The 25,111-nt window shown below is 40.2% G+C and overlaps 2 long non-coding RNA genes across 5 annotated transcripts; one reads left to right on the top strand and one right to left on the bottom strand.

The window, feature by feature from the left end:
- Positions 1 to 11,665: 11,665 nt before the first annotated feature.
- LOC117275033 (uncharacterized) lies at positions 11,666 to 12,972 on the bottom strand. The gene is made up of 2 exons (XR_004505182.2): positions 12,779 to 12,972; positions 11,666 to 12,280 (listed from the first exon to the last, which is right to left on the bottom strand). It is a non-coding gene; the product is annotated as an uncharacterized lncRNA (long non-coding RNA).
- Positions 11,720 to 14,964, top strand: LOC104089523 (uncharacterized). 4 transcript variants are annotated; one of them, XR_684767.3, is made up of 5 exons: positions 11,720 to 12,065; positions 12,174 to 12,247; positions 13,621 to 13,700; positions 14,091 to 14,138; positions 14,326 to 14,964. It is a non-coding gene; the product is annotated as an uncharacterized lncRNA (long non-coding RNA). The 4 variants fall into 4 exon arrangements; XR_004505181.2 differs by having other exon boundaries at positions 13,621 to 13,656; XR_011415550.1 differs by having other exon boundaries at positions 11,720 to 12,247.
- Positions 14,965 to 25,111: the final 10,147 nt, after the last annotated feature.

A 25,111-nucleotide genomic window follows, 5' to 3' on the forward strand; every position in this document is an offset into this window, starting at 1 on the left:
CAACATTACAGACCTACTCCAACTTCCGAAATTGGAATGCGACCTTGATATCAAAAAGTCAACCCCCCGGTCAAACTTACGAAAATTCGACTTTCGCCATTTCAAGGCTAAATCAGCTACAAACCTCAAATTCACAGTCCGTACACGCTCCTAATTCCAAAATAAAATGTAGCTAACGGAATCGACGGAATTCCATTCCGACTATGGTCAAAATCCTAAAACTTAAGCTCCCGTTTTAGGGACTAAGTGTCCCAGAATACTCCGAAACTAAAACAAGACCTCCCGGCAAGTCACATAAGCAGAAACAGATACGGGGAATGCAGTAAATAGGGGATCGGGGGTAATACGCTCAAAACGACCGGCCGGGTCGTTACACAAATAAAGTCAGAAATAAGTACAACTGACTCGAATAAAATGAACACTAAATAAGGAAAGAGGAAGGGGACTTCAAGATCTACGGACGCGGGCAGATCTACCTCGACTCTCCAAATATGGAAATCCGATCTGATGCACCTCACGTACAGCTGGGACCAGTACCAAAATCTGTACAAAAAGTGCAGAGTGTAGTATGAGTACAACCGACCCAATGTATTCCGTGTGTCGAGCCTAACCTCGACGAAGTAATGACGAGGCTATGATAGGACACTCACGTAATTAAACCTGTGCAAACGAAAATATACGTACAAAATAACAACAATAAAGATTAAACATGTACTATTGGGAGGGTCATGCGAAGGGGAACATGATACGATAGCTATAATAGAAATTACAACATAAAACAGTCAAGTAAATCACCAACAATTGGAAACGGATAACATAATGAATAAAGACTGCACGACATCACCCATTGTATTTTTACTCTCAACCTCACCATGGAACAACAATAATGGCACGACATTACCCTTCGTGCTTTTACTCTCAATCTCCCCATAAAATGATAAATACGACATGGCATCATCCTTCGTGCTTTTACTCTCAATTTCATCATGAAACGATAAATACGGCACGGCATCACCCTTCATGCTTTAACTCTCCTTCTCACTATATATTAATCAATAAATGAAATAATAATCGGCACAACATCACCCTTCGTACTTTAACACTCTCCCTTACCATGTAGCAATGAATACATAACATTTGGGGAGATAGAATAAGCAAGAATAAACCTTACGTCAACAACGGTTCCACAATACCAAACCTCAACTTCCCAAAATACTGAATTATCACAAATAGTTTATAAATGCGGAAGGAACGATCAATTAAGTAATAAACTGGTCTAAGCATGGATACCCCGAGCTCTAATAGAGAGTTTATGAAAAATGGGGGAAATCCCATTTTTGAAACATTTAAATCACTGGGCATCAGGCCTTCTTCGCATTCGCGAAGGGCCTGACGCGATCGCTAAGGACAGCTGCCAGAATGGCCTTCGCGTTTGCGAGAAATGCTCTGCGTTCGCGATGGTTCTTCCCCCCTGACCATCGCATTCGCGGCCCAGGGTCCGCGTTCGCGTAGTACTCCAACCAAGTCTCCCCTAAGCCCTTAATGCTTCGCGTTCGCGGAAGGGTTGTCGCGTTCGCGAAGGGCAAGCCCCCATCCACTTCACGTTCGCGGCTAGGTCCCCACGTTAACGAAGAGCAATCCTTTCCCCTATCCCAAATAACCCTTCGCGATCGCGGGACATTCTTCGCAATCACGAAGAAGAAGATACCAGAAACCAGCATAAGCTAAAACCAACAATTTTTTCCTTAAGTTCAAAACACCCGTAGCTTATCCAGAACTCACCCGAGCCCTCGAGGTTCCAAACCAACTATGCTCACAAGTCCAAAAAATTATACAAACTTGCTCGCGTGATCAAAATAACACCTATAACTACGAATCGGACACCAAAATGAATGAAATTTTCAATAAAACTTAAGAACTTTCATTTTAACAACTGGACATCCAAATCACGTCAAATCACTTCCGTTTTGCACCAAATTTTGCAGACAAGTCATAAATACAGTAATGGACCCATACCAAGTTCTGGAACTAAAATCCGGACCGTTATCAACAAAGTCAAACTTCGGTCAAACTTATAAAGTCTTTAAATATTTAAACTTTAAATTTTCGACAAAATGCGATAACTCGAGCTAGGGACTTTCGAATTCAATTTCGGGAATACGCCCAAGTCCCAAATTATGATACAGATCCACCGGGACCGTCAAAACATGAATCCGATTTCGTTAGATTAAAACGTTGATCGAAGTCAAGTCAAATGAAGTTTTAAGGCTCTAATTCACATTTTAATCAATTTTTTTACATAAGCGCCTTCCGGAAAAGACACGGACTGTGCACGCAAACTGAAGAAGGATAAAAGGAGCTATTTGAGGTTTCAAAATACAGAATTAAAGTTTAAAACACTAGATGACCTATCGGGTCATTACATTTTCCACCTTTAAAATAACCGTTCGTCCTCGAACGGACATAGAAAAGTACCTAGACCGGTAAAAAGGTGTGGATATCTACTCCTCATGTCCGACTCGGACTCCTAGATGGATGCCTCGACCGGCTGACTTCTCCACTGCACTCGAACTGAAGGATAACTCTTTGACCTCAAATGTCGAACCTGCCGGGCTAGAATAGCCACCGACTCCTCCTCATAAGTCAAATCCTTGTCCAATTGGACTGAACTGAAATCAAACACATGGGACGGATCACCGTGATACTTCCGGAGCATGGACACATGGATTACTTGATGGAATGATAAGCTAGGTGGAAATACGAGCTTGTAGGCCACCTCACCCACTCTCTGAAGAATCTTGAAGGGTCCGATATACGTAGGGCTCAACTTGCCCTTCTTCCCAAACCTCATCTCACCCTTCATGGGTGAAACCCGGAGCAATACCCTCTCTCCGATCATGAATGCGACATCACGAACTCTACTGTCGGCATAACTCTTCTGCCTAGAGTGATCTGTGCGAAGTCAATCCCGAGTAATTTTGACCTTATCCAAGGTATCCTGTACCAAATTTGTACCCAACAACCGAGCCTTCACGGCTCAAACCATCCAACTGGTGAACGGCACTGACTCCTATATAATGCCTCATAGGGAGCCATCTGAATGCTTGACTGGTAGCTTTTGTTGTAGGCAAACTCCGCAAGTGGCAAGAATTGATCCCAAGAAGCCTCGAAATCCATAACACAAGAGCGAAGCATGTTCTCCAATATCTGAATAGTGCGCTCTGACTGTCCGTATGTCTGGGGATGAAATATTGTGCTCAACTCCACCTGCGTGCCCAACTCACATTGTACTTCCCTCCATAAGTTTGAGGTGAATGTGTACCTCGATCAGAAATGATCAACACGGGCACACCATGAAGGCTGACGATCTCACGGATGTAAATCTCAGCCAACCGCTCTGAAGAATAGGTAACTGCCACAGGAATGAAATGCACTGACTTGGTGGGCCTGTCCACAATGACCCATACCGCATCGAACTTCCTTTGAGTCCGTGGGAGTCCAACAACAAAATCCATAGTTATATGCTCCTACTTCCACTCAGGAATCTCTAACTTCTGAAGCAAACCACTAGGTCTCTGATGCTTGTACTTAACTTGCTGACAATTTAGACACTGAGCTACATATGCAACTATATCCTTCTTTATACTTCTACACCAATAATGCTGACGCAAGTCCTAATACATCTCTGCGGCACCTGGATGAATAGAATATCGGAACTGTGGGCCTCTTCAAGAATCAACTCACGAAGCCCATCCATATTCGGCACACAAATATGACCCTGCATCCTCAAAATGCCATCATCTCTAACAACAACCTTCTTGGTACCACCATGCCGCACTATGTCCCTAAGGACAAGTAAATGAGGGTCATCATACTGCCCGCTCTCTGATGCACTCAAACAAAGAAGACCGAGCGACTGTACAAGCTAGAACACGACTGGGCCCTGAAACGTCTAACCTCACAAACTGATTGCCAAATCCTGAATATCTGATGCGAGGGGTCTCTCACCAACTGAAATATACGCAAGGCTGCCCATACTCACTGCCTTCCTACTCAAGGCATCGGCCACCACATTGGCCTTCCCGGGATAATACAAAATGGTGATATTATAATCTTTCAATAGCTCCAACCACCTTCTCTGTCTCAAATTAAGATCCTTTTGCTTGAATAAATACTGTAGACTCCGATGATCCGTGAATACCTCGCACGACACGCCGTAAAGATAATGCCTCCAGATCTTCAGCGCATGAACAATGGCTGCCAACTCTAAGTCATGAATAGGGTAGTTCTTCTCATGAACCTTCAACTTCCGCGATGCATATGCGATCACCCTACCATCTTGTATCAATACTGCATCGAGCCCAACACAAGAAGCATCACAATACACAGTGTAAGATCCTGAACCTGTGGGCAACACCAATACCAGCGCCGTAGTCAAAGAAGTCTTGAGCCTATGAAAGCTCAACTCACACTCGTCTGGCCATCTGAACGGGGCACCCTTCTGGGTCAATCTGGTCAATGGGGCTCTTATAGAGGAAAATCCCTGCACAAACCGGAGGTAATAGCCCGCCAAACCCAGGAAACTCCATATCTCTGTAGCTGAAGTAGGTCTAGGCCAGTTCTGAACTGCCTCAATCTTCTTAGGATCCACCTGTATGCCCTCTACCGATACGATGTGCCCCAAGAAGGTGATCGAGTCCAATCAAAACTCGCACTTTGAAAACTTGGCATATAACTAGCTGTCTCTCAGAGTCTAAAGTACAATTTGGAGATGCTGCTCGTGCTCCTCTCGACTGCGGGAGTAGATCAAGATATCATCAATAAATACAATCACGAAGGAATCCAAGTAGGGCTTGAACACCCGATTCATCAAATCCATAAATACTGCTGGGGCATTAGTCAGCCCAAATGACATCACTAGAAACTCATAATACCCATACTGAGTCCTAAAAGCTATCTTTGGGACATCATATACCCTAATCTTCAACTGATGGTAGCCAGAACTCAAATCAATCTTCGAAAACACCTTGGCACCCTGAAGATGATCAAATAAGTCATCAATCCTCGGCAATGGATACTTGTTCTTGATGGTGACTTTATTCAACTACTGATAGTCTATGCACATTCTTATCGATCCATCTTTCTTCTTCATGAATAACACATACGCACCTCAGGGAGAGACACTAGGTCTAATGAAGCCCTTATTAAGCAAATCTTGCAGTTGCTCTTTCAATTCTTTCAACTCTGGCGGGGCCATACGGCCCGGAGCCAAATCAATACAGAAATCAATATCCTTGTCGGGCGACATCCCCGGCAGGTCTGCAGGAAATACCTCTGGAAACTCACGAACAACAGGCACTGAATCTGTTGAAGGAACCTTCGCACTAGAATCACAGACATGGCCAGGAGTCCCCATCCACTCTAATCGAGGCAACTACGTCAAGGCTAAGGTCACCGTCTTGGCGTGATAATCCAATATAGCATGATAAGGTGACAACCAATCCATACCCAAGATGATATCAATATCTACCATATCAAGAAGTAGGAGATCTACACGAGTCTCTAGTCTCCCAATAGTAATCACACACGAGTGATAGACATGATATACTACAATAGAATCTCCCACAGGTATGGACACATACATAGGAACAATCAAAGAATCACGAGGCACAACCAGATATGAAGCAAAGTAGGATGACACACAGGAATAAGTAGAGCCCAGATCAAATAGAACTGAAGCATCTCTATGGAAAATTGGAACAATACCTGTGATAACAACGTCGGATGAATCAGCCTCAGGCCTAGCTGGGAAAGCATAACATCGGGGGTGGGCCCACCACTCTGAACCGCTTCCCTGGGACGGCCTCTAACTGGATGGCCTCCACCTCTAATGGCCTGGCCTCCACCTCTAACAGCCTGACCTCCACCTCTGACTGTCTGACCCCTTCCTCTAGCTGGTTAAGCAGGCAGTGAAGCAACTAGTGCCGGAACCATGGCACGAGAACCCTGCTACTGTGAGCGGCCCGGTACCCGAGGGCAAAATCTAGCAATGTGCCTCGGATCACCACAAGTATAACAGAACCTCGGCTGTTGTGATTGCTCACCTTTAAACTGTCCCTGTTGAACTGAGTAACCACCCTGAAAACTCTAGAGCGGAGGTGCACTAATAAGAGCTGGTGGTGCACTGTAGGCTAGCTGATCGGTATGAGACATATGAGGGATGCGGCCACCTAAAGCACTGTGAGATGCCTGGAGCGCTGAGTGAAATAGCTTGGGAGGATGGACTCTACTAAAAGTACCCTTGCCTCTAGACGAGGCACCACTGAACCCACCGAAATGACGAGGTCTCTTATCAGACCCCTACCCTCTCTTCTGTGCAAGAACCATCTCGATCTGCCTAGCAACATTAGCAGCCCTCTGAAAGAAAATCTCACCCCCGGTCTCCTTGGCCATCTGTAGCCTGATAGGGTGAGTGAGTCCATCAATAAACCTCCTCAAACTCTCCCTCTCGGTAGGAAGCAAAAGAATAGCATGACGAGCTAGATCCACAAAATTGGTCTCGTACTGAGTAACAGTCATACTGCCCTGCTGGAGACGCTCAAACTGCCTGCGGTAATCCTCTCTCAGTGTGATGGGGAGGAACTTCTCTAGAAATAGTTGCGAGAACTGATCCCAAGTAAGTGCAGGGGACCCAGTTGGTCTGGTCAACATATAATCTCTCCACTACCGCTTGGCGGAACCAGTCATTTGAAACACAGCAAAATTGATCCCATTGGTCTTAACTATACCCATGCTCCGCAGCATCTCATGGCAGCGGTCAAGATAATCTTGTGGGTCCTCAAAAGGTGCAGCACTAAAGTGAATTAGAAAGAGCTTGTCCAATACCAATAAAGCCTCAGAAGACATGGCAGGTCCATCATCGACTGTGCCGCAACAACCGGCTGAACTACCCCACCTGGCGGGGTTGCTGGAGTCTGATACTGGGGAGTCATCTGCTCCGGAATGTGAGTAGCGGGAGTCTGTACTCCTTCCCCAGCCCGAGAGACGGCTGGTGCCACCGGGAAGGTACCGATCTGGGACACACTCTCCATAAGGCCCACTAAACGGACTAGAGCATCTTGAAGCACTAGAGTGGCAATGAACTCCTCCAGGACCTGAGCTGGTCCAACAGGTACAGTCTGAGCTGGAACGTCTTCATCAAAATCTACCTGAGGCTCCGCTGCTGGTGCTGCTACTCGAGCTCTAGGCTGAGCCCTGTCTCTGCCTCGGCCTCTGGCGCGATCTCAGCCTCGACCTCTGCCCCTAGTAGGAGTTGCCACTGGGGGCTCATCTAAGGCTAAGACTGTTCAACCTGTGTGGTTTGCATTTACTTTCCTATTATTTATTTCAATTTCAATCTGATTTATCATTTTGTATCAAGCTAGATCGTGTATCCTTAAAACCACATATAAATCTAATTGTTATCCGATTTTGAGGGTAAACACATCCATTTCATTAGCTGTTATATGATACATTAAGTGATTCAAGTAAAATAATTTTAAACTCGAACCAGCGTCAACTTGCACAATATTTTTACACCTCGCATGCCGTCATATTACAAATTAGAAAATAGAACCAACACGCAATGTATATATGGAAGTGAAACAAATTATTGTAATTGGTCCTTCCAATCTGTTATTTATCTTATTCGCTTGTTTAATATGCAGTGGTGGGGGTCGCCGGATCGGGACTATAGGAAAAGAAAGATAGGATGGTCCTCGGGAAATTACCATTAATTGCTACCACGTTATGGAAATAACATTTCTATTTTCACACGATAGGGATAAGGTCTGCATACACAATATTATTCGCACAATTCATTATGTGGGATTATGCTGGATATGTTATTGTTATTATTGCTACCAAGTTGGTTGCTTGCTGTGTACTAAGTACTCTCTGTATTTCCTTTATTGCCGGCTATTTCGAAACAACTTCATCGGCACTCCTCTCTCTCGTAAACATCAAAGGGGTGGCAATCTGCCTTATCTTCTGCTTTTGTATTAATATATCCTCTCATTTTCAGTAACTAACTGCTATAGGGACAACGTGTGACATGTAAGTCACTCATGTAATCCAACTACCACCACGGACGGACTGACAAATTCTGAACTTCCCACGTATCTGTTATGCCCAACGGTCCCCTGTACTACAAGTAATTTATGCCCAACGGTCCCCTGTACTACAAGTAATTTATGCACACACCTTAGTGCAGGCCAAGTACTGTAGTGACAAATTCAACTAATAACTATGATTGCCTACCATTAGAAAAATGAGATTATATGTAAAGGAAGGGTATGGGTGTCAAATATATTACAGTAACAATAACTACAAACGAGAAGAACGTTAACTCCTGAATGTATTGATTAATTACTAGAATTTGTGACTACTGCCCAGCTGAAGATGCAGTATGTGTTCTCGCTATCTACGAGAAAACAAAAATAAGAGAGTTCAATCATCAATGATAGAATAAAATCGCACGACAGAGAGAAATAGAACTGAAATTGTTCCTAAATTTCATAGCCTCTGAAAGATAAGTACAAAGGTCTCTGTACCGATCCTCCAGACTCTACTAAGCCTGCTCGTGACTCGTGAGACCTAGGCAACCTAGTGCTCTGATACCAACTTGTCATGACCCGGAATTCCCACCTTCGGGATCATGATGGCGCCTAACATTTCACTTGCTAGGCAAGCCAACGTTAGAGAAATTCTTAAGCGAGTTTTAAACAACTCAAATAATTAAACCAATTGAACTGAAATGAAACTAAAACGAAGTGCGAAGTGGCATAAAACCCAAAAATGTCTATAGAGTCACAAGTGCACGAACTTGTAGAAGTGCTACAAATAAAGTCTGAAATAAGTACAATTATCTTGAATGAAATGAACAGTAAATAAGGAAAGAGGAAGGGGACTTCAAGGTCTACGGACGCCAGCAGATCTACCTCGAGTCTCCAAATATGCCAATCCGAGCTGATGCACCTCACGTACAGCTGTGACCAGTACCCAAATCTGCACAAAAAATATAGAGTGTAGTATGAGTACAACCGACCCAATGTACTTCGTAAGTGTCGAGCCTAACCTCGACGAGGCAGTGACGAGGCTATGACAGGAGACTCACATAATTAAACCTGTACAAACGAAAATATACGTACAACATAACAACAATAAAGATTAAACATGTACTATTGGGAGGGGGCATGCGAAGAGGAACATGATACGATAGCTATAACAGAAATAACAACATAAAACCGTCAAGTAAATCACCAACAAATGGAAACAGATAACATAATGAATAAAGACTGCACGACATCACCCATCGTGATTTTACTCTCAACCTCACCATGGAACAACAATAATGGCATGGCATCACCCTTCATGATTTTACTCTCAATCTCCCCATAAAATGATAAATACGGAACGACATCACCCTTCGTGTTTTAACTCTTAATTTCATCATGAAACGATAAATACGGCACGACATCACCCTTCGTGCTTTAACTCTCTTCCTCACTATGTATTAATCAATAAATGAAACAATAATCGACACGGCATCACCCTTCGTGCTTTAACACTCTCCCTTATAATGTAATAATGAATACATAATATTTGGGGAGAGAGAATAAGCAAGAATAAACCTTACGTCAACAACGGTTCCACAATACCAAACCTCAACTTCCAAAAATACTCAATTATCACAAATAGTTCATAAATGCGGAAAGAACGATCAATTAAGTAATAAACTGGTCTAAGAATGGATACCATAAACAAAGAAGGATGTAAATTACAAGAAACAAGTTCCACCCGTATGCTTTAACCCATCAACAACGCATAAGTACTCGTCACATCACATATACATTGTACCCAAATATTTAAACACGTAGGAAATACATAAACAAGTCCTAATCCCTCAAATCAAGATTAACCACGATACTTACCTCACTCCGCAGTCAATTCAAAGCTCTACGGGGCCTTTCCTCTAGAATCCGCCTCCAAACACCTCGTATCTAACCACAATCGACTCGATAACGTCAAATAATGCTAAAGGAATCAATAACAATACATAAAGATAGGATTTTTACCCTTTTTCCAAAAAGTAAAAAAAAAAAGTCAACCCTGGGCTTGCTTAGTCAAAACCCGAGGTTCAGACCAAAATCCATTTACTCATTTACCCCCGAGCCCGATTATATAATTAGTTTTGAAATCCGACCCCAAATTGAGGTCTAAATCCCAAATTTTGCAAAACCTCGCAATTCTTCCTAAATCCCTAATTTTCTACCGTGGAAGAACAAAGATTAAGGCTAGAAATTAATGGGTAATGTTAGAAATGGAAGAAAACGAGTTAAAGTGTACAAACCTATAAATTGGTGATGAGTTCCCCCTTCAAAATCGCCTCTAGGCCGAGCTCTAATGGAGAGTTTATGAAAAATGGGTGAAATCCCATTTTCGAAACATTTAAATCATTGGGCGTCAGGTCTTCTTCGCATTCGCGAAGGGCTTGACGCGATCGCGAAGCACAGCTTCCGGGAATGGCCTTCGAGTTTGCGAGAAATGCTCCGCATTCGCGATGATTCTTCCCCCTGACCATCGCGTTCGGGGCCCAGGGTCCGCGTTCGCGTAGCACTCCAGCCCAGTCTCCCCCAAGCCCTCAATGCTTCACATCCGCGGAAAAGCAGCCGCATTCGCGAAGGGCCTGACACGATCGCGAAGCACAGCGGCCAGAATGGCCTTCGTGTTCACGATGGTTCTTCCCCCCTGACCATCGCGTTCGCGGCCCAGGGTCCGCATTCGGGTAGCACTCCAGCCCAATCCCCCCAAGCCCTCAATGTTTCGCGTTCGCGAAGGGCAAGCCCCCCTCCACTTCGCGTTCCCGACGAGGTCCCCGCATTCGCGAAGAACAATCCCTTCCCCTATCCCAAACAACCCTTCGCGATCGCGGGACATTCTTCGCGGTCGCGAAGAAGAAGATAACAGAAACCAGCAGAAGCTAAAACCAACATTTTTCCTTAAGTTCAAAACACCTGTAGCATATCCGAAACTCACCCGAGCCCTCGGGGTTCCAAATCAAATATGCACACACGTCCAAAATTATTATAAGAGCTCGCTCGCGCGATCAAAATACCAAAATAACACCTAAAACTACGAATCGGACACCAAAACGAATATAATTTTCAATAAAACTTAAGAACTTTCATTTTAACAACCGGATGTCCGAATCACGTCAAATCACGTTCGTTTTGCACCAAATTTTGTAGACAAGTCATAAATATAGTAATGGACCTATACCAAGTTTCAGAACCAAAATCCGGACCCGATATCAACAAAGTCAAATTTCGGTCAAACTTATAAAGTCTTTAAACCTTTAAACTTCTAATTTTCGACAAAATACGATAACTCGAGTTAGGGACTTTCGAATTCGATTTCGGGCATACGCCCAAGTACCAAATCATGTTACGGACCCACCGGGACCATCAAAATACAGATCCGGGTCCGTTAGCTCAAAATGTTATCCGAAGTCAACTCAAATAAATTTTTAAGGCACGAATTCACATTTAAATCAAGTTTTCACACAAGAGCCTTTCGAAAAAGACACGGAATGCGCACGCAAATCGGAGAAGACGAAAAGGAGCTATTTAAGATTTCAAAATACAAAATTAAAGGTTAAAACTCTAGATGATCTATCGGATCATCACATTACCATTGTTGAAAATCCCTATACTCTTTCTCCTCCCTGTTTGCTCTTCTACACAGATTTTGCTTCATCTTTGTTGATTTACTTTAATTCCTTAGCTAATCTCTAAATTCTTTCCCCATCACAGTTTCCAATTTGCGTTTTCTAGTTATTTGCGCTTTGATTTTTGATTCTGCTCCGTCTTTAACTTACTCCTTCGCCATCGCAGAAAAATTGGATAACAACTGCTTATGTTGACGCCCATGAAGTATTCAAAAATATGCCGCATTGTTGACTTTACCCACGGATTCAGGAAATGCTGCAAATTTATTCACACTTGCATGTCTATAATCCTTTCAAAGTTAATTTTTACCAACTATGTCTTCTTTGCATATCTTTTCAGCATTTTAAATGTTAGACCCTTGAAGTTTCATAATTCAGTTGAGCGCATGATTTATTTTTCTTTTAGGTTGATAGATGGTAGTACAAACGAACAAAAGGCCGTGAACAGATTCAATTTGACCTTCTCCATCTGTATTTGAGGTGAGCCCCGAAGATCCTTAAGTATTATGTTTTCTGCACAATTGATAACCAAGAGTATAAAGATTCTATTATGTTTTTTCCTCTCAAGAACATGCACTTGAACTAACTTGAAATCTGTAAGAAAATTTGCAGTAAGAAACTTCTAAAATTTTATAAGAAATTTAAACCTAAATCCATGTAGAATGTTTTATATCTAAGAGAATTTTTTTATTTTGAAGAGAACCAATAACATTTCCAAATGAATATTAAGGCTAGAATATCTGATATGTTAAGTAATATAGATAATCACAACACAACTTTATGTGGCATAAATGATTGCTTAATTGCTCTACTGTAAATTGGTCGTTATTTATCCCTAATCAGTAGCAATTTTCTTATGCCTTCTTAACTCAACTTGATAAAGATTTATCATTTATGTGTATATAATCTATTGATGGGTGAAGAAAATTAAGGAGGAAGAAAACTAACTACCCTACAATCCACACCCATGTAAATACCAAATTGAAAAAAAAAATGAAGATTAAGACTCACCAACAGTTGTAGCAGCGATGAAGAGATGAGCCAAGGTAGTTAAAATACTAAATCCACACCACAGAAATAGTGCTAGAAATAAAAGAGAAAAAGAAAAGTACAAAGCCAGAGAAGAAGATGCTCACAAAAATGCACATATGAGGCGACATAGGCGGAGTTAAGTGCAATCAGTCATTATTAACAGTTGGGAAAGATTTTTTTATTTAATAGTGATGACTGATGACCATTGAATTTATTTTTATGTCTATAAATATTGATTATAATTTACTAATATGGAGTTTAGACCGGTAATGTGCTTAGTTGTATGGTTCTCCCTTATAATTGAGTACTACCAATACAACACGACACAAATTGTTTAATTGCCACGAGGTTAGTGTATTCGTCTTCTCGAGTTATCCTTCAGGTGAGGCATTTTATTCCCTAATGACAATTGCGGTCATTTGAGATTATGAAAGTAGAGCTTTCACCAAATTATCATGGATGCTTACGGGAAACATAATATCTTCCTCCCTTGAATTTTAGTTGTTGACTATGAAATTTTGGTATACAAGGAAAGTCAGTAATGTTCACATTATCTTTGCATGTGTGTGGAGCTTAATTAAAGTTTGTCAATAATTTATATACAAATATTTATAAAGCTAAAAAATAAAATCTGATGTGGAACATTCCCCATGCTCACGGATGCACTATTTATCTCTTTTCTTCTTTTTTTGGAAATTTCCCCGTCTACAAGATTTTAAATAAACCCACAAGAAAAAACATATCACTTTTGAATTACAACTTTTTGTTTTTATTTTTATTCGATCTGGTGATTTATACACAGTTTACTTGCCTTGGTGCAGTTTATGCAGCAGAGCAGAGATGACATCTTCGTCAAGGTTGAATTTCTCTTTGGATCAGTTTGTGTTTTCCTTAACTCTTGGTATATTTTTGTTTCCACATTATTACCTCCACTTTATAGATGTAAAAAAGTAAATTGTCCTATCTAAGTTCTCAAATAAATTATAGTAGTAAATATTTGTCCTGAAATGCAAATTTGGTTCCTTACTTCTTTGACGAGAATCAAAATAAATATGTTTTCCCTACAATTATAGAGAATTTTAGTTTTGTGATTTGTCTTTAACGATTACAACTATTACATGCATTACCTTTAAAATTTGACTCGAATGACTGGGTTAATTTACTGGTTTATAAACATATTTAATCTTAATGTTTGACTGTAACGTTAAGCCCCATTGCAACTACTAAAACATTCATTTGTTTAATCAAAATTTCTTACTGTCAAATGTTCACATTGATTTCCTCTTTCCAGGTTTTACCAATCTTTACGATCAAGCTTTGCTTCTCTCAGTCAACAATGGTGAGCAACACTAATATCCCCATTTTGTGCTTTCTGATTTCAACTACTTGATGGTAGGCTTATAACCCTGTGTTTTAGTCGCTCATTGCACTTTAGTCGCTCATTGCATTCTAATTCACTGCACTTTACTTATGTTGAACTTTAATTAGTAGTGTTTTGCACTTATTATGTGTTTTATGTCGTGTAGGAGTGATTCCAAGTTATTTAGATGTTGTAGAGCTAATTCGAGCTATTTGGAGCATTGAAGTCTAAGTAGAAGCCCAAGTGATTAAATCGGGGTCGCGTTCGGGGGTCGAGGACGAAGTCCGAATGTCAAATATTGGAGAAACGAACTTACTCGAAGAAACTGCACAGCCGCGCTGCATGGGGCGGCACGACAATGCAATTTATGCCGAGATAGCACAAAAATATTAGAGTAACTTTCCATTTCCGCTAAAAAAAGATAATTTTGTCCGGGGTTTATTGAGGGATGGCTTAAATACACGGAAAAACACCATTTTCGGGGACTTTTGACAGATTTTCGACCTAAGGAGGCAAAGGAGGTTTGGGAAGAACACAAGCATAAGGATTTCATCATTCCTTCCTCACTCAAGATTCGGGTTTGGATTGAATTTATGTTTTTCTATACTTTAGTTATATTTGTGAAGAACTTCTCCATGTCTATGGAGTAGTTCCTTTTGGGTTTTGATGGATTTGGTGTATTGATGATTGTTTGTAGATTATAATTCTATTTTTATGTATTTGAATCATTTTTGGAACATTTAATTATTGCATCTATATTCACTTGTTTTTGTAATTGAAAGAAGCATAACTTGTGATATCTTTGCATTATATTGTTGGTTGAGTTCATAGATTCTTCTAAGTAATTGAAAGAGGCTAGTTGAATTATTGATTAAACCTAGTTAGGAGAATAATCGAGAGAGGCTATCCTAAAGACCAATCCATTATGGATTCTTGCATATCTTCACAGAGATTAAATTGGTTCATATTGAGAAGTTGAGACTTAATCGAAAGAGAAGTTTTTGCTGAACATTTGAACTAATAATTGTGATGACCCAAAAGGTCATATTTAAATTTAATAATTAATTCTGTATTCTAAGACCTCAAAAAGCACTATTTATCATTTCTCGGCTTGCGTGTGCAGCCCGTATAATTTTCCGAGAAGTTTTTATATGAAAAATTGATTAAAATGTGAAATAGAGCCTTAAAACTCAACTGAGTTGACTTTGGTCAATATTTTGAACAAACGGACCCGGATCAATATTTTGACAGTTTCGGTAGGTCCGTCTCGTGATTTGAGACTTGGGCGTATGCCCGAAATTTAATTTGGAACTCACTAGCTCAAGTTATGTCCATTTAATGGAAACTAGAAATTTAAAGGCTAAAGATTTTCAAGTTTGACAATGGAATTGACTTTTTGATATCGGGGCCGAAATTCAATTTTAGAGTTAGATCTCGAACAATTATCTTGCACTTATTCTGTCAAAACCCTATCCTCTCCCACCGATAACCTTAATTGCTTATTACTTATTTCGATAGTCACTAGTCAATAGCTGTAGATTTTAGATTCTTAGTCATATAAATCTCAACTGTTGATCCTCCTAGATAGCAATCTAGCTACAAACTACGAGAATACTGTTTAAATTCAATCCCTGTGGACACGATATTATACTATACTATCTTTGACTAGCGAGCACAATTTAAGTGTGTGTTTTGCGCTCATCAAATTTTGGCACCGTTGTCGGGGATTGGCACTCAATAGTGTTTGAAATAGTTTGTAGTGCTAATTCAGGAATTAGCTTTTAATTTTTATGTTTTTTTTTTATTTTTAGTTTTGTTATGTTAACTTCTCTTCAAGATTTCTTTTGTTGAAGAAATCCTGAAGAGCATGTTCTTGTTATTGAACTCTAAATGATGTGAAGATGGAGTACAACCAGCCTAAGGAAACAGTTGAAGAGTTAGCAACGGAATATTATCAGCGGTGTGCTACGTGTTTTAAATGCGGTAAAAATTATCTTTGGGTTGATTGTCAAGCAGGGAGTGGAGACCCTATGTCTAAAATAAAATCAACTAGGTAGTGAAGGCCATATGTTGGAAAAGATAATAGGGAGAGGAGACCATATGTCTAAAAATAAAATCAACTAGGGAGTGGAGACCCTATGTTGGAAAAGTGACTTAGGAGTGGAGACCCTATCTCTAAAATAAAATCAACTAGGAAATGGAGACCCTTTGTTGGAAAAGCTACTAGGGAGTGGAGATCCTATGTCTAAAATAAAATTAACTATGGAGTGGAGACCCTATGTTAGAAAAGCGACTAGGGAGGGGAGACCCTATGTCTAAAATAAAATCAATCTAGCAAATTATTAACCAAACGATTCAAAATAAGCCTCCGAAACTACCCACGAATGAAAGAGGTTCAATTTAGGTTATTATTAAAAAAGGCAACAAAAGTCAACCCCGGACCCGCTTGGTCAAAATCTGAAATTCGGACCAAAACCCGATTACCCATTCACCCCTGAGTCCGGTTATGTAATTTGTTTCGAAATCCGACCTCAATTCGAGGTCTAAATTTTAATTTTGCAAAAATTTCTAATTCTACCCAAATCTCCAATTTCCACCATGAAAGATCCTAGGCTTAAATGATGAAAACTTATAAAATATAATGGGTAAATGAAAGAAAGTAGATTAAGGTCACTTACCAATGAATTAAGAAAGAAAGGCTCTTGGGAAAATCGCCTCTAAGGTTTTTAGGGTTGAGAATTTGAAAGAATGAGTAAAATCCCGTCTATCTTAGTTTTTACCCAGCTGCGGATATCGCAATTGCGATATTTTGTTCGCAATTGCGATATTTTATTCGCAATTGCGAACATCGCAATTGCGCGAAAGAGGTCGCAAATGCGAACTCCTCTCAAAAACCCAGTCAATGCAAGTGCGATATTTTTGGTCGCAAATGCAAACCCCCAGCTCTCACAAATGCGGACCACCTCTTCACAAATGCGAAGATTGCCAAGGACCGTGTTGAGTCACAAATGTGACTCCGCCTTCACAAAAGCGGAAATGGCAAGTTCGCAAATGCGGACTTTTACCTCGCAAATGCAAGGATCCTCAAGCCTGCCCATGCTCGCAAATGCGAGCTAGATCTCACAAATGCGAGACCTGCACCAGAACACCAGCAACAAAAGAGGCATCAACTATTCTACCAAGTCCGAAATCACTCTGTAGTCTATCTGAAACTCACCCGAGCCCTCGGGGCTCCAAACCAAGTATGCACACAAGTCCAAAATATCATACGAACTCGCTCGCGTGATCAAAAAACCAAAATAACACCTAAAACTACGAATCAGATACCAAAACAAATGAAATTTTCAATAAAACTTAAGAACTTCCATTTTAACAACCGGACGTCCGAATCACATCAAATCAACTTCGTTTTTCACCAAAATTTGTAGGCAAGTAGTAATTACAGTAATAAAGTCATACCAAGCTCTGAAATAGAGATCCGGACCCAGTAACAACTAAGTCAAACTTTGGTCAAATTTATAAATTCTTTAAACTTTTAAACTTTAAATTTTCAACAAATTGCGATAACTCGAGTTAGGGACCTCCGAATTCGAATCCGGACATACGCCCAAGTCCCAAAATCATGATACGAATCCACCAGGACCGTCAAAAAACGGATTCGGGTCTATTTTCTCAATAAGTTGACTGAAGTCATTTCAAATAAATTTTAAAGTACGAATTCATAAATTGATTTGACTTAAACTGTCGGATTTGAAAGCATGTCAATTCTTTGCTGGAATTACTGAAAATGAATTAGAAATTGTATAGCTCGTCACTATCTTCAGTTCCTTATTTATTATTGTTACTTACTGAGTTGGTTGTACTCATACTACACCCTGCGCTTCGTGTGTAGATCCAGGTGATCCCGGATACAGTGGGTGTTGATCCTTTCACACGGTCGATTTTTCGAAGATTCAGAGGTAGACGCCATGTTTCGCAGACCCTGTCTCTCCTTCCCTATCTTTTTGTGTATTTCATTTGGTCTCAGTTTATTATAGACCGTATTCTCCAGACTTGTAATATATAGATGCTCATGTACTCAGTGACACCAGGATTTGGGGAGTGGTTGTAACGGTATCCGTAAGGATTGCGGATTCTATTTAAAAGAAATTGTGGTTTATGAAGTTTTCGGCTTGCCTAATTTCAAGATAGGCGCCATCACAACAGGTTAGAATTTGGGTCGTGACACTGACAATATCAATAGCCACCCTTATCGCTCCTATAGCCACCCTTATCGCTCCTATAGCCGCCCTTATCGCTCCGCCCAGACAATATTCCAACAAACATATCAACAGTGAAATGCCACCTTTATTCCCACGTAATATCAACGGTGAAATGCCACCCTTATCTCCTCAAAATAATAACTCACACAACACAACAATTTATACGGGAAATTATCACGGCAACATAACAAAATCAATTCATATCATAATTTGCCCAATGGCCACAACCAAAATTACAAAGATACAACAAAATCAATTACTTTCACAACAAATAGCCGAAGGCTCCACACAATGTGTATAACACCCCAAAAATAATCAACAGAGATAGAAATTACTCAGCATAAAGCAAAGCCTTCATTAATCCAAATTCTCAATAATTATATAAACACCTCTTCTTAAGCTCATTTAATTAATTATTTACAGAGGAAAAATCCATAATAAAATTAAATTCCAATAATTATCAAACCAACAAATTCACGGAGTTACAGAAATAATCAAGTAACAATCACATCAAATTGTCATATAACAACAAATTCAACAACAAGGATTTAGGCATGACAAATATATGATTAAATATATGCCAACAATTATTCAATTTACTACATAATATGCCTAAGACTTTATCTCAATGAATTTTGCACATATAAGCCCGAGTACGTACTCGTCACCTCGCGTACATGGCTTTTCACATTTCACAAATGGCACATAAGACTCGATGCTTAAGGGGTAATTCCCCCGCTCGAGGTTAGGCAAGACAGTTACCTCGACTTGCTCCAATTTAATCAAGTAGTATGCCTTTTCCTCAATTTTTCCAAATCCGATCGACTCGAATCTAGTCATAATTAATTTGATACAGTCAATAAAAAAATTAGAATCAATTCCATAAGCAAAATACTATGGGACCCACGTCTCAGAATCCGGCAAAAGTTACGAAATATGAACACCCATTTACTCACGAGTTCAACCATACTAAAATCATCAAATTCCGATAGCATTTCGTCCCTCAAATCGTGATTTTTCAATTTGAAAATTTTCTTCAAAAAGCACCATTTTCCTCAACTCAAAACACAAATTAAATGATAAAAATAAAGATAAAATCATGGAATATATTAAATACTAGGTAAGAACACTTACCCAATCGAATTGCTTGAAAAATCCACCAAGAATCGCTCAAAACCGAGCTCTACAAGTCAAAATATGGTGAAAATGGCCTAACCCTCGATTTGGAAAACTTATATTCTGCCCAGACGACTATGCATCGCGATCGCGGAGATTGGGTCGTGATCACGGAGAAGAGAATTGAGGCTGCCAAGAAAGACCCTTCGCGATCGCGAGTGAAGGGACGCGAACGCAATGAACAATGGACAGGAGCTTACGCGAACGCGGGGCAAATGATGCGAACGCGAAGAAGAAATAGCCAACAGCCCCCAGCTCCTAATTTCTACTACGCGGACGCGAGGGAACATATGCGAACGCGAAGTAGAAGAAAGCAGACCTTCGCGATCGCGTGAGGTACTATGCGAATGCGATGAAGAAAAATGGGGCAGATCAACAGAACACTACGCGATCACGAAAGAGAGCACCAAACACCAAAAATCAGCAATCCAAAAATAAAAGAAATTGGCCCGAGGCCCATCCGAAACACACCCGAGGCCCCCGGGACCCCGTCTAAACACACAAACAAGTTCCATAACCTAACACGGGCTTGCTCGAGGTCTCAAATCACATCGAACAATGGCAAAAATACGAATCGCACCATGAATCGAACTTAAGAACTTTCAGATTTTCCAACTTCGAAAACTCGTGCCGGAACCTATCAAACCAACCCGGAATAACGTCAAATTTTGCAGGCAAGTCCCAAATAACATACCAGAGTTGTTCCAACTCTCAGAATCGCATTCCGACCCCGATATCAAAAAGTCAAATTCCGGTCCAAATCACCAAAAATTCGACTTTTGCCATTTCAAGCCTAAAGCAGCTGCAAACCTCAAATTCATAGTCCGGACATGCTCCTAAGTCCAAAGTCACCCAACGGAGCTAACAGAACTCCATTCCAGAGTCGTCTTCATACAGTTCTGACTACGGTCAAAATTCTAAGACTTAAGCTTCCGTTTTAGGGACTAAGTGTCCCAAATCACTCCGAATCATCCGTTAACTGAATTCAACCACGCACGCAAGTCAATACACATAATACGAAGTTTCTCAGGGCCTTATGCCGCCGAACGGGACTTAAATTCTCAAAACGATCGGCCGGGTCGTTACACTCTCCACCTCTTAAACAAACGTTCGTCCAAACATTCAACAATATGGACAAAAATCGACATATAAATGCGAGCAGCAATATGGCCAAAAATTCAGCCATGACATTTGTAAGCAATTAATGAAAAATTAAGACTAAAATTTGAAAATACAGTCATTTAACGATCACAATCATGAAACCAATTCTTGACTCCAAAATGAGAAGCAGCAAACTAATTCAATTCTTGAAACTATTTCAAACAAAAAATTATCCTAACATTATTTCAAATCATTAAGAACTCACTTAAATCACTAGTATAATATTCTACACACGAAGGACGTTTAGATTTTATAAAAAAAATTCTCATATACTCTAGCCACATATATCAATAGAATAAGTCGACTTAACTTACTTAAATGCCAAAGGCAGTAAGTAATCTAAAAATAAATTAACGTAACTCTAGTCACTTTCGTTTTACTTTTTTATTTTTACTTTGTTTTTTTCTATGACTAAATAACTGACCAAATTAACAAGTTACAGAAGTGATTTAAGCTTACAAAAATATCTTCTTCTATTTTTCTAAAGAAAACTATACCAACAGGGATGAAGGATTTTCGACAGAGACTTAAGACTGACATTCACTCCTACGAGCCTAAGCGAAAATATACCGTAACTTTAGTTTAAAACGCAGACAATACAGTAATGTGCTCGACATAAAATTCTTACCAACTTAACAATAGATAAGGCGAATATTAACAGGAAAGTTTCATTCATCCATGGTATATTTAGAGTAAAACAAGCAGGAAATAGACTCTTTTATCTTTTCATGTAGCTCATAAACCTACTATTAGAATGTTCATATCAACAAATAATTTTGTAATAGGCTATCAACATGAATCACTAAAAGAAAATTCTCATAAAAAAAAATATTAACAATATTAAGAGAAAAAGTAGTATATCCAAGACAGAAACGAACCTCTACGGAAGCAAAAGAAACTTTTCATTTTAAATATAAAAAGTCAAAACTGGTACAAGACAGCAACTTTTGAATCTTCAGAACCAAAAACCGTAACAAAATCTCGACTTCAAAACTCGCCGGAACTCGAGGAACCTCAGACGTACTCAACTGGGTTTGGGAGTTTTTGTTTTTTGACTGAGATTTGGACCGTTCTCGAGCTGCTTTTAACTGAGTTTGGAGGTTATTTCAAGGCTGGAATTTTCCCGATGACGTTTAGTGTCAATAATGAGAGAAAAGACTACTACTAGCTTAACTCTTTTTGGCGTTCTTTCTTTCTTTCAATCTTCGTTGCTTGTTTCCTTCTTTTGTGAAGTGTTTTCTTTCCCATTTTCAACGTTACTTTCCTTCTGTTCCCCTTCCCCCCCCCCCCCCCCCCCCGATTTTGTTTCCTCATGAAAGGAGATTATGCATTCATATATATGGATGTTGGTGAGATCGTGTGCATGTGATGTTGTGTCTGGGGTGAGAGATGTGAAGGCTAGAGAGTGCGGGGGTAAGGGACGTGAGGCTGGTAGAAAGTTTGGGAGGTTAGAGATGTGGGATGAGTGATTAAATTAGGATCTTTTTTTCTCCATTTTTTTTTTTGGTTAAGAGAAATAATAGAAAATATAAAGATAAGAATATAATTATCTATTTTAGACCAATACAAATATATACTTGGACTATGATTTAAATGACACTAAAAATAAATTAAAAGTTACTAGTCTACTTATTAAGTTTTTAATTTAAAAAAACATGTTTTTTCTTCTATTTAAATATATGAACAAAATATATACTCTAAGAATATGCAAGTTTGTTTTTGTAGCTTTTTAATTTTTCTCAAATAAAATCAATGAAAACAAAAGATAAAAGGCGCTAACATGCAGTCAAGATCCCGACTTATCACTCCATCTAAGATGTTGCTGCCCTAACGTCGGGCTGAACTGGGACAACCTGGCTATACTAGTATAACCTCTAGGACCTTGTCAACATGGACTCGCTGCTCTAGGGTATGGGCTGCGGGAGTCTGTGCTCCTCCCCCAGCCTGAGATGTGGCCAGTGCAAGTGGGATCAACCCGCCTGAGCTAGAGTACCAAACATGCTCAAGAATTGAACGAAAGTCTCCTGAAGTGCAGAGGTAGCAGCAGGTGCCTCATGTGCCTCCCCCCCCCAACTGGAGCTATTAATGGCTCCTCTGTCGCAGCTCGGGCAAGTGGTCTGGCTGCACCATGTGCCCCTCATCGGCCTCTGCCCCGGCCCCGGCCTCTCGCGTCTCTACCAGGGGGCGCAGGTGTGTAACCATCGGATCCAGCGATGCATTTCCTCACTATCGGTGAGAGAATAGAAAGACAAAATTTCAAAATTTCGTAGTCAAAAAATTCGCACGACAAGGAATCAAAGAAGTGAAGTTTCCTCGAAGATAAGCACAGACGTCTCTGTACCGATCCGCAAGACTCTACTAAACCTGCTTGTGACGCGTAACATCTACGAACCTACAACTCTAATACCAATTTGTCATGACCCAAAATTTTCTCCGTAGGATGTCGTGATGGCACCTAGTCTCTAAGACTAGGTAAGCCTAACATACATGCAATTTAACTGAGATAATGATAAAACTTTCAAATTAACCAACTACTATCATAAAAAGAACTCTGCAACTCAATAGAACAAAACTCCCAAAATCCGGTGATGCCAAGTCATAAGCTCTACAGGAGTATACTGAACATCCCTATACAAAAGGGCAGCCCGGTGCACTAAGTTCTCATTATGCGGGGTCTGGGGAAGGGCCGAACCATATGGGTCTATTGTACGCATTCTTACCCTGCATTTCTGTAAGAGTCTGTTTTCACGGCTCAAAAAAGGAAAAAATGAAATAGAACTAGATAGAGGGTGACTCTGAGGCCTGCAGATGCCGACAGGTATACCTTGAAGTCTCCAAATACGAGCTCGACTCACTGGCGTCGAGGCTGGTAAGAGGTATCTGGATCTGCACAAAAAGATATGCAGAAGCATAGTATGAGTACACCACAACGTTACCCAGTAATTGTCAAGCCTAACCTCGGTAGAGTAGTGACAAGGTCAGGTCAAGACCCTACTGGAATAAATAAGAAAACTGAATAGGTATATGACAGTGTGTTAAAGATAAACAATACAATTGAAACAATGAAGAAATAAACCATAATAGCTACACTAAACTAAGGCAATTAAGGCATCACGGAAGAAAACAAGGATATGTATTAAATCGTTTGTCATTTGGATATGTATACAAAATGTTATGGCCATTTTACTAGACCTGTGTCATATGCACGCTCAGATGCGCGGCCGCGCATATTTGAGAGTTTTTGCCTCAGGTGCATAGCCAGATGAGCGGCCACTTGCCCAGGCGCGCGGCCGCGCACGTAGGATCCCATTAAATAACCCCAAGGACAGATAGAGAGAGGGGCTAAGTCATTTTTGTAAGATTATGGATTTCTCGACATCACCCATTCGGCCAAGGCTTCCAATACACACCTAAGGTGAGTTTTTAAGTGTATTTTTATGATGATTTCACTTCTCAATCTCTAGTTACAACAAGATTCTGATTGCATTCCATAGGATTTCTTAAAATTTCAAAAACACCCCAAAAGTTGACTTTCAAGATTTGGTCTCCAAGAGGTAATCTTTCACTCTTAAACCTATAATCATGGATTGTTAGTGAATATATGAGCAAGAAATAAGCATTTGCACTTATTGGATGGTTCTTGGAAGCCATAAATGCTTCAAATATATTATTGGGTATTGTAGAGATTTTTGTAATGAATTAATTAGTAACAATTGGGTGGATGTGAGTTCATTGATGATTATAATGATGCTAAGAAGGTAGTTATTGGACAAAGGATGTTGTATTATATCTTGTTGATGGGAATGAGGGATTGTTGGTTGAAGAAAACATCATTACTAAAGGTAGTAAAATGCTATGTACTCTAGGTGTTTGATAAAATGCCTAAATGACTGTCACGACCCAGATTATCCCTCCATAAGGTGTCGTGATGGCACCTAGTCTTTACGACTAGGTAAGCCTAATATTGTGAAAAATATAAAGAAACACAACATTTTAAAGATAAACAACATATTATAAATAGCCAAGAGTAGTACCACTCGGCATATACAAAATAGTTTCCCAAGACCCGAAATATCACTAAGTCACAAGCTGTTATAATCTATGTAGCTCTATACAAAAGTCTGAAGATAATAAAGAAAGTCTCTAGGCGAGGGAGTAGAAGGGGACTCCGAAGATCTGCGGACGCAAGCAGAAGTACCTTGAAGTCTTCTAGAATCAGCAACACGCACTAACCCCAAGGCTCATAGCTCGTACCTGGATCTGCACACGAAAACATGTGCAGGAAGGGCATGAGTACACCACAATAGTACCCAGTAAGTGCCAAGCCTAACCTCGGTCGAGTAGTGATGAGGT

This window comes from Nicotiana tomentosiformis, chromosome 4, assembly GCF_000390325.3.
Source record: "Nicotiana tomentosiformis chromosome 4, ASM39032v3, whole genome shotgun sequence".
NCBI lineage: Eukaryota > Viridiplantae > Streptophyta > Magnoliopsida > Solanales > Solanaceae > Nicotiana > Nicotiana tomentosiformis.